The sequence below is a fragment of the Oncorhynchus tshawytscha genome, linkage group LG02, assembly GCF_018296145.1.
Source record: "Oncorhynchus tshawytscha isolate Ot180627B linkage group LG02, Otsh_v2.0, whole genome shotgun sequence".
Taxonomy (NCBI): Eukaryota; Metazoa; Chordata; class Actinopteri; order Salmoniformes; family Salmonidae; genus Oncorhynchus; species Oncorhynchus tshawytscha.
The window spans coordinates 5,724,072-5,734,270 of NC_056430.1; positions in this window are offsets into that span (position 1 = coordinate 5,724,072).

Consider the following 10,199-nt stretch of genomic DNA (forward strand, 5'->3'; position numbering starts at 1 on the left):
TCGTACTAATGGTGAGTTGACGCTGATCTTATATTCAGTAGTTCTTCTCGGCTGTATGTAATGAAACCTAAGATGACCTGGGGTACTAGTGTAAGAAATAACACGTAAAAAAACAAAAAACTGCATAGTTTCCTAGGAAAAGCGAGGCGGCCATCTCTGTCGGCGCCGGAAGTACATTACTCATCTTATATGTATATACTGTACTCTATCATCTACTGCATCTTGCAATCTTTGTAATACATGTATCACTAGCGACTTTAAACTATGCCACTGTTTATTTACCCTACATAATTCATCTCATATGTATATACTGTACTCTATACCATCTACTGCATCTTGCCTATGCTGTTCTGTACCATCACTCATTCATATATCTTTATGTACATATTCTTTATCCATTTACACTTGTGTGTATAAGGTAGTAGTTTTTTATTATTATTATTATTTTTTTTTACCTTTATTTAACCAGGCAAGTCAGTTAAGAACACATTCTTATTTTCAATGACGGCCTGGGAACAGTGGGTTAACTGCCTGTTCACGGGCAGAATGACAGATTTGTACCTTGTCAGCTCAGGGGTTTGAACTCACAACCTTCCGGTTACTAGTCCAACGCTCTAACCACTAGGCTACCCTGTCACCCCGTAGTTGTGGAATTGTTAGGTTAGATTACTCGTTGGTTATTACTGCATTGTCGGAACTAGAAGCACAAGCATTTCGCTACACTCGCACTAACCATGTGTATGTGACAAATACATTTGATTTGACATGGAGCATTGGGATATCCCTCTTGTCATGCAGCATTGGGATATCCCTCTTGTCATGCAGTGTTGTGATTTCCCTATCGTCATGGAGAGTTTGTGACATCCCTATCGTCATGGAGAGTTTGTGACATCCCTATCGTCATGGAGAGTTTGTGACATCCCTATCGTCATGGAGAGTTTGTGTCATCCCTATCGTCATGGAGAGTTTGTGATATCCCTCTTTGGATGATGTGCTGGTCTCTGTCTACTTTGACTCTCATGCTGTTATTGGCCCTGAACAATGTTTGTACCATATTGTGCTGTTGGGTCTCTCTTCATGGGGTATGACGCTGTCTCTCTTGTCGCGGTGTGCTCTGTTTCCACTGTCTGTCTGACGGTGCTGTTGCTATAGTCAAGTGTCTTCCTTCCGTGTCATTTTGTGTTACATCTAATCCTCATCCCACAGAAGGCCTTTTGACACCTGCCAGGCCAACATTGTAAATGAGAATATGACCTGCTTGGTAAAATGAAGATGAAATAAAACACAACAAACAATGGAAGACAGAGAGCTGAGGAAGCTACTGATAATGTGGCTTATAAAGCTGTAGAATCGTAACCACTTTCAAATTCATAGATGGCGCTACGGAAGCAGGTACTGACAGAAGGAGAGCGTAACAGTATTAGTTCTGATGATGTACTGTGTGTATCTTCCTTTAAGGTTCTGTCCTGCACCTGCCATGATCTCTGGAGACAGAAAACAAAGGGTTTGTCCTTGACAGAGGAAGGACTTCAGACGTGTGTGTGTGTGTGTGTGTGTGTGTAGGACGCTAACAAAAAGCTATAGCTAGCACAGGACAGAGTTAGAATGAGAACAAAAGGTATTGCAGACAGGGCTTGGATGCGAGGTTTATGCGTGGTGGATTTTGGAAGCATGGTGGATGTGAGGTGTGAGGTGGATGGTGGACGTGAGGAGGATGGTGGATGTGAGGTGAATGCGAGTTGGATGGATGGTGGATGCGAGGTGGATGCGAGGTGGATGGTGAATGTGAGGTGGATGGTGGATGGTGAATGCGAGGTGAATGCGACGTGGATGCGAGGTGGATGGTGGATGTGAGGTGGATGGTGGATGTGAGGTGAAGTGAGGTGGATGGTGGATGTAAGGTGGATGTGAGATGGATGTAAGGTGGATGTAAGGTGGATGCTGGATGTGATGTGGCTGTGTGTTAGAGGTCGACCGATTATGATTTTTCAATGCTGATACCGATTATTGGAGGACCAAAAAAAGCCGCTATCGATTAATCAGACAATTTTTTAAAATTTATTTGTAATGACAATTACAACAATACTGAATGAACACTTATTTTAACTTAATATAATACATCAATAAAATCAATTTAGCCTCAAATAAATAATGAAACATTTTCAATTTGGTTTAAATATTGCAAAAACAAAGTGTTGGAGAAGAAAGTAAAAGTGCAATATGTGCCATGTAAAAAAGCTAACGTTTAAGTTCCTTGCTCAGAACATGAGAACATATGAAAGCTGGTGGTTCCTTTTTTAACATGAGTCTTCTTGCCCCTTGCTTAGTGGTGTTGCAGACTCTAGGGCCTTTCGGAACAGGTGTATATATATTGACATCATGTGACAGATCATGTGACACTTACATTACACACAGGTGGACTTAATTTAACTAATTGTGTGACTTCTGAAGGTAATTGGCTGCAACAGATCTTATTTAGGGGCTTCATAGCAAAGGGGGTGAATACATATACAAAGGGGGTGAATACATATACAAAGGGGTGAATACATATACAAAGGGGGTGAATACATATACAAAGGGGTGAATACATATACAAAGGGGTGAATACATATACAAAGGGGTGAATACATATACAAGGGGTGAATACATATACAAGGGGTGAATACATATACAAAGGGGGTGAATACATATACAAAGGGGTGAATACATATACAAAGGGGGTGAATACATATACAAAGGGGGGGTGAATACATATACAAAGGGGTGAATACATATACAAAGGGGTGAATACATATACAAAGGGGTGAATACATATACAAAGGGGTGAATACATATACAAAGGGGTGAATACATATACAAAGGGGTGAATACATATACAAAGGGGTGAATACATATACAAAGGGGTGAATACATATACAAAGGGGGTGAATACATATGCAAAGGGGTGAATACATATACAAAGGGGGGGGTGAATACATATGCAAAGGGGTGAATACATATACAAAGGGGTGAATACATATACAAAGGGGTGAATACATATACAAAGGGGGTGAATACATATACAAAGGGGTGAATACATATACAAAGGGGTGAATACATACGCAAAGGGGTGAATACATACGCAAAGGGGTGAATACATACACAAAGGGGTGAATACATATACAAAGGGGTGAATACATATACAAAGGGGTGAATACATATACAAAGGGGTGAATACATATACAAAGGGGGTGAATACATATACAAAGGGGTGAATACATATACAAAGGGGTGAATACATATACAAAGGGGTGAATACATATACAAAGGGGTGAATACATATACAAAGGGGTGAATACATATACAAAGGGGGTGAATACATATGCAAAGGGGTGAATACATATACAAAGGGGTGAATACATATACAAAGGGGTGAATACATATACAAAGGGGTGAATACATACACAAAGGGGTGAATACATATACAAAGGGGTGAATACATATACAAAGGGGTGAATACATATACAAAGGGGGTGAATACATATACAAAGGGGGTGAATACATATACAAAGGGGTGAATACATATACAAAGGGGTGAATACATATACAAAGGGGTGAATACATATACAAAGGGGTGAATACATATACAAAGGGGGTGAATACATATACAAAGGGGTGAATACATATACAAAGGGGTGAATACATATACAAAGGGGTGAATACATATACAAAGGGGGTGAATACATATACAAAGGGGTGAATACATATACAAAGGGGGTGAATACATACACAAAGGGGTGAATACATATACAAAGGGGTGAATACATATACAAAGGGGGTGAATACATATACAAAGGGGTGAATACATATACAAGGGGGTGAATACATATACAAAGGGGTGAATACATATACAAAGGGGTGAATACATATACAAAGGGGTGAATACATATACAAAGGGGTGAATACATATACAAAGGGGTGAATACATATACAAAGGGGGTGAATACATATACAAAGGGGGTGAATACATATACAAAGGGGTGAATACATATACAAAGGGGGTGAATACATATACAAAGGGGTGAATACATATACAAAGGGGTGAATACATATACAAAGGGGTGAATACATATACAAAGGGGTGAATACATATACAAAGGGGTGAATACATATACAAAGGGGTGAATACATATACAAAGGGGTGAATACATATACAAAGGGGTGAATACATATACAAAGGGGTGAATACATATACAAAGGGGTGAATACATATACAAAGGGGTGAATACATATACAAAGGGGTGAATACATATACAAAGGGGTGAATACATATACAAAGGGGTGAATACATATACAAAGGGGTGAATACATATACAAAGGGGGTGAATACATATACAAAGGGGTGAATACATATACAAAGGGGTGAATACATATACAAAGGGGTGAATACATATACAAAGGGGTGAATACATATACAAAGGGGTGAATACATATACAAAGGGGTGAATACATATACAAAGGGGTGAATACATATACAAAGGGGTGAATACATATACAAAGGGGTGAATACATATACAAAGGGGGTGAATACATATACAAAGGGGGTGAATACATATACAAAGGGGTGAATACATATACAAAGGGGTGAATACATATGCAAAGGGGGTGAATACATATACAAGGGGTGAATACATATACAAAGGGGTGAATACATATACAAAGGGGTGAATACATATACAAAGGGGTGAATACATATACAAAGGGGGTGAATACATATACAAAGGGGTGAATACATATACAAAGGGGTGAATACATATACAAAGGGGTGAATACATATACAAAGGGGGTGAATACATATACAAAGGGGGTGAATACATATACAAAGGGGTGAATACATATACAAAGGGGTGAATACATATACAAAGGGGTGGGGGTGAATACATATACAAAGGGGTGAATACATATGCAAAGGGGTGAATACATATACAAAGGGGTGAATACATATGCAAAGGGGTGAATACATATACAAAGGGGTGAATACATATACAAAGGGGTGAATACATATACAAAGGGGTGAATACATATACAAAGGGGTGAATACATATACAAAGGGGTGAATACATATACAAAGGGGGTGAATACATATACAAAGGGGGTGAATACATATACAAAGGGGGTGAATACATATACAAAGGGGGTGAATACATATACAAAGGGGTGAATACATATACAAAGGGGTGAATACATATACAAAGGGGTGAATACATATACAAAGGGGGTGAATACATATACAAAGGGGTGAATACATATACAAAGGGGTGAATACATATACAAAGGGGTGAATACATATACAAAGGGGGTGAATACATATACAAAGGGGGTGAATACATATACAAAGGGGTGAATACATATACAAAGGGGTGAATACATATGCAAAGGGGGTGAATACATACGCAAAGGGGGTGAATACATACGCAAAGGGGTGAATACATACACAAAGGGGTGGGGGTGAATACATACACAAAGGGGTGAATACATATACAAAGGGGTGAATACATATACAAAGGGGTGAATACATATACAAAGGGGTGAATACATATACAAAGGGGTGAATACATGTACAAAGGGGTGAATACATATACAAAGGGGTGAATACATATGCAAAGGGGTGAATACATATGCAAAGAGGGTGAATACATATGCAAAGGGGTGAATACATATACAAAGGGGTGAATACATATACAAAGGGGTGAATACATATACAAAGGGGTGAATACATATACAAAGGGGTGAATACATATACAAAGGGGTGAATACATATACAAAGGGGGTGAATACATATACAAAGGGGGTGAATACATATACAAAGGGGTGAATACATATACAAAGGGGTGAATACATATACAAAGGGGTGAATACATATACAAAGGGGTGAATACATACACAAAGGGGTGAATACATACGCAAGGGGTGAATACATACGCAAAGGGGTGAATACATACGCAAAGGGGTGAATACATACACAAAGGGGGTGAATACATATACAAAGGGGTGAATACATATACAAAGGGGGTGAATACATATACAAAGGGGTGAATACATATACAAAGGGGGTGAATACATATACAAAGGGGGTGAATACATATACAAAGGGGTGAATACATATACAAAGGGGTGAATACATATACAAAGGGGGTGAATACATATACAAAGGGGTGAATACATATACAAAGGGGTGAATACATATACAAAGGGGTGAATACATATACAAAGGGGTGAATACATATACAAAGGGGTGAATACATATACAAAGGGGTGAATACATATACAAAGGGGTGAATACATATACAAAGGGGGTGAATACATATACAAAGGGGGTGAATACATATACAAAGGGGTGAATACATATACAAAGGGGGTGAATACATATACAAAGGGGTGAATACATATACAAAGGGGTGAATACATATACAAAGGGGGTGAATACATATACAAAGGGGTGAATACATATACAAAGGGGTGAATACATATACAAAGGGGTGAATACATATACAAAGGGGTGAATACATATACAAAGGGGGTGAATACATATACAAAGGGGTGAATACATATACAAAGGGGGTGAATACATATACAAAGGGGGTGAATACATATACAAAGGGGTGAATACATATACAAAGGGGTGAATACATATGCAAAGGGGGTGAATACATATACAAAGGGGTGAATACATATACAAAGGGGTGAATACATATACAAAGGGGTGAATACATATACAAAGGGGGTGAATACATATACAAAGGGGTGAATACATATACAAAGGGGTGAATACATATACAAAGGGGTGAATACATATACAAAGGGGTGAATACATATACAAAGGGGTGAATACATATACAAAGGGGTGAATACATATACAAAGGGGTGAATACATATACAAAGGGGGTGAATACATATACAAAGGGGGTGAATACATATACAAAGGGGTGAATACATATACAAAGGGGTGAATACATATACAAAGGGGTGAATACATATACAAAGGGGTGAATACATATACAAAGGGGTGAATACATATACAAAGGGGGTGAATACATATACAAAGGGGTGAATACATATACAAAGGGGTGAATACATATACAAAGGGGTGAATACATATACAAAGGGGTGAATACATATACAAAGGAGGTGAATACATATACAAAGGGGTGAATACATATACAAAGGGGGTGAATACATATACAAAGGGGTGAATACATATACAAAGGGGTGAATACATATACAAAGGGGTGAATACATATACAAAGGGGTGAATACATATACAAAGGGGTGAATACATATACAAAGGGGTGAATACATATGCAAAGGGGTGAATACATATACAAAGGGGGTGAATACATATACAAAGGGGGTGAATACATATACAAAGGGGTGAATACATATACAAAGGGGTGAATACATATACAAAGGGGGTGAATACATATACAAAGGGGTGAATACATATACAAAGGGGGTGAATACATATACAAAGGGGTGAATACATATACAAAAGGGGTGAATACATATACAAAGGGGTGAATACATATACAAAGGGGTGAATACATATACAAAGGGGTGAATACATATACAAAGGGGTGAATACATATACAAAGGGGTGAATACATATACAAAGGGGTGAATACATATACAAAGGGGTGAATACATATACAAAGGGGTGAATACATATACAAAGGGGTGAATACATATGCAAAGGGGGTGAATACATATACAAAGGGGTGAATACATATACAAAGGGGTGAATACATATACAAAGGGGTGAATACATATACAAAGGGGTGAATACATATACAAAGGGGTGAATACATATACAAAGGGGTGAATACATATACAAAAGGGGTGAATACATATACAAAGGGGTGAATACATATACAAAGGGGTGAATACATATACAAGGGGGTGAATACATATACAAAGGGGTGAATACATATACAAAGGGGTGAATACATATACAAAGGGGTGAATACATATACAAAGGGGTGAATACATATGCAAAGGGGTGAATACATATACAAAGGGGTGAATACATATGCAAAGGGGGTGAATACATATACAAAGGGGGTGAATACATATACAAAGGGGGTGAATACATATACAAAGGGGTGAATACATATACAAAGGGGTGAATACATATACAAAGGGGTGAATACATATACAAAGGGGGTGAATACATATACAAAGGGGGTGAATACATATACAAAGGGGTGAATACATATACAAAGGGGTGAATACATATACAAAGGGGTGAATACATATACAAAGGGGTGAATACATATACAAAGGGGGTGAATACATATACAAAGGGGTGAATACATATACAAAGGGGTGAATACATATACAAAGGGGTGAATACATATACAAAGGGGGTGAATACATATACAAAGTGGGTGAATACATATACAAAGGGGTGAATACATATACAAAGGGGTGAATACATATACAAAGGGGTGAATACATATACAAAGGGGTGAATACATATACAAAGGGGGTGAATACATATACAAAGGGGTGAATACATATGCAAAGGGGGTGAATACATATACAAAGGGGTGAATACATATACAAAGGGGGTGAATACATATACAAAGGGGGTGAATACATATACAAAGGGGTGAATACATATACAAAGGGGGGGTGAATACATATACAAAGGGGTGAATACATATACAAAGGGGTGAATACATATACAAAGGGGTGAATACATATACAAAGGGGTGAATACATATGCAAAGGGTGAATACATATGCAAAGGGGTGAATACATATGCAAAGGGGGTGAATACATATACAAAGGGGGTGAATACATATACAAAGGGGGTGAATACATATACAAAGGGGTGAATACATATACAAAGGGGTGAATACATATACAAAGGGGTGAATACATATACAAAGGGGTGAATACATATACAAAGGGGTGAATACATATACAAAGGGGGTGAATACATATACAAAGGGGGTGAATACATATACAAAGGGGGTGAATACATATACAAAGGGGTGAATACATATACAAAGGGGTGAATACATATGCAAAGGGGGTGAATACATACGCAAAGGGGGTGAATACATACACAAAGGGGTGAATACATACGCAAAGGGGGTGAATACATATACAAAGGGGTGAATACATATACAAAGGGGTGAATACATATACAAAGGGGTGAATACATATACAAAGGGGGTGAATACATATACAAAGGGGTGAATACATATACAAAGGGGTGAATACATATACAAAGGGGTGAATACATATACAAAGGGGTGAATACATATACAAAGGGGTGAATACATATACAAAGGGGTGAATACATATACAAAGGGGGTGAATACATATACAAAGGGGTGAATACATATACAAAGGGGTGAATACATATACAAAGGGGGTGAATACATATACAAAGGGGTGAATACATATACAAAGGGGTGAATACATATACAAAGGGGTGAATACATATACAAAGGGGTGAATACATATACAAAGGGGTGAATACATATACAAAGGGGTGAATACATATACAAAGGGGTGAATACATATACAAAGGGGTGAATACATATACAAAGGGGTGAATACATATACAAAGGGGTGAATACATATACAAAGGGGTGAATACATATACAAAGGGGTGAATACATATACAAAGGGGGTGAATACATATACAAAGGGGTGAATACATATACAAAGGGGGTGAATACATATACAAAGGGGTGAATACATATACAAAGGGGTGAATACATATACAAAGGGGGTGAATACATATACAAAGGGGTGAATACATATACAAAGGGGTGAATACATATACAAAGGGGTGAATACATATGCAAAGGGGTGAATACATATACAAAGGGGTGAATACATATACAAAGGGGTGAATACATATACAAAGGGGGTGAATACATATACAAAGGGGTGAATACATATACAAAGGGGTGAATACATATACAAAGGGGGTGAATACATATACAAAGGGGGTGAATACATATACAAAGGGGGTGAATACATATACAAAGGGGTGAATACATATACAAAGGGGTGAATACATATACAAAGGGGGTGAATACATATACAAAGGGGTGAATACATATACAAAGGGGGTGAATACATATACAAAGGGGTGAATACATATACAAAGGGGTGAATACATATACAAAGGGGGTGAATAC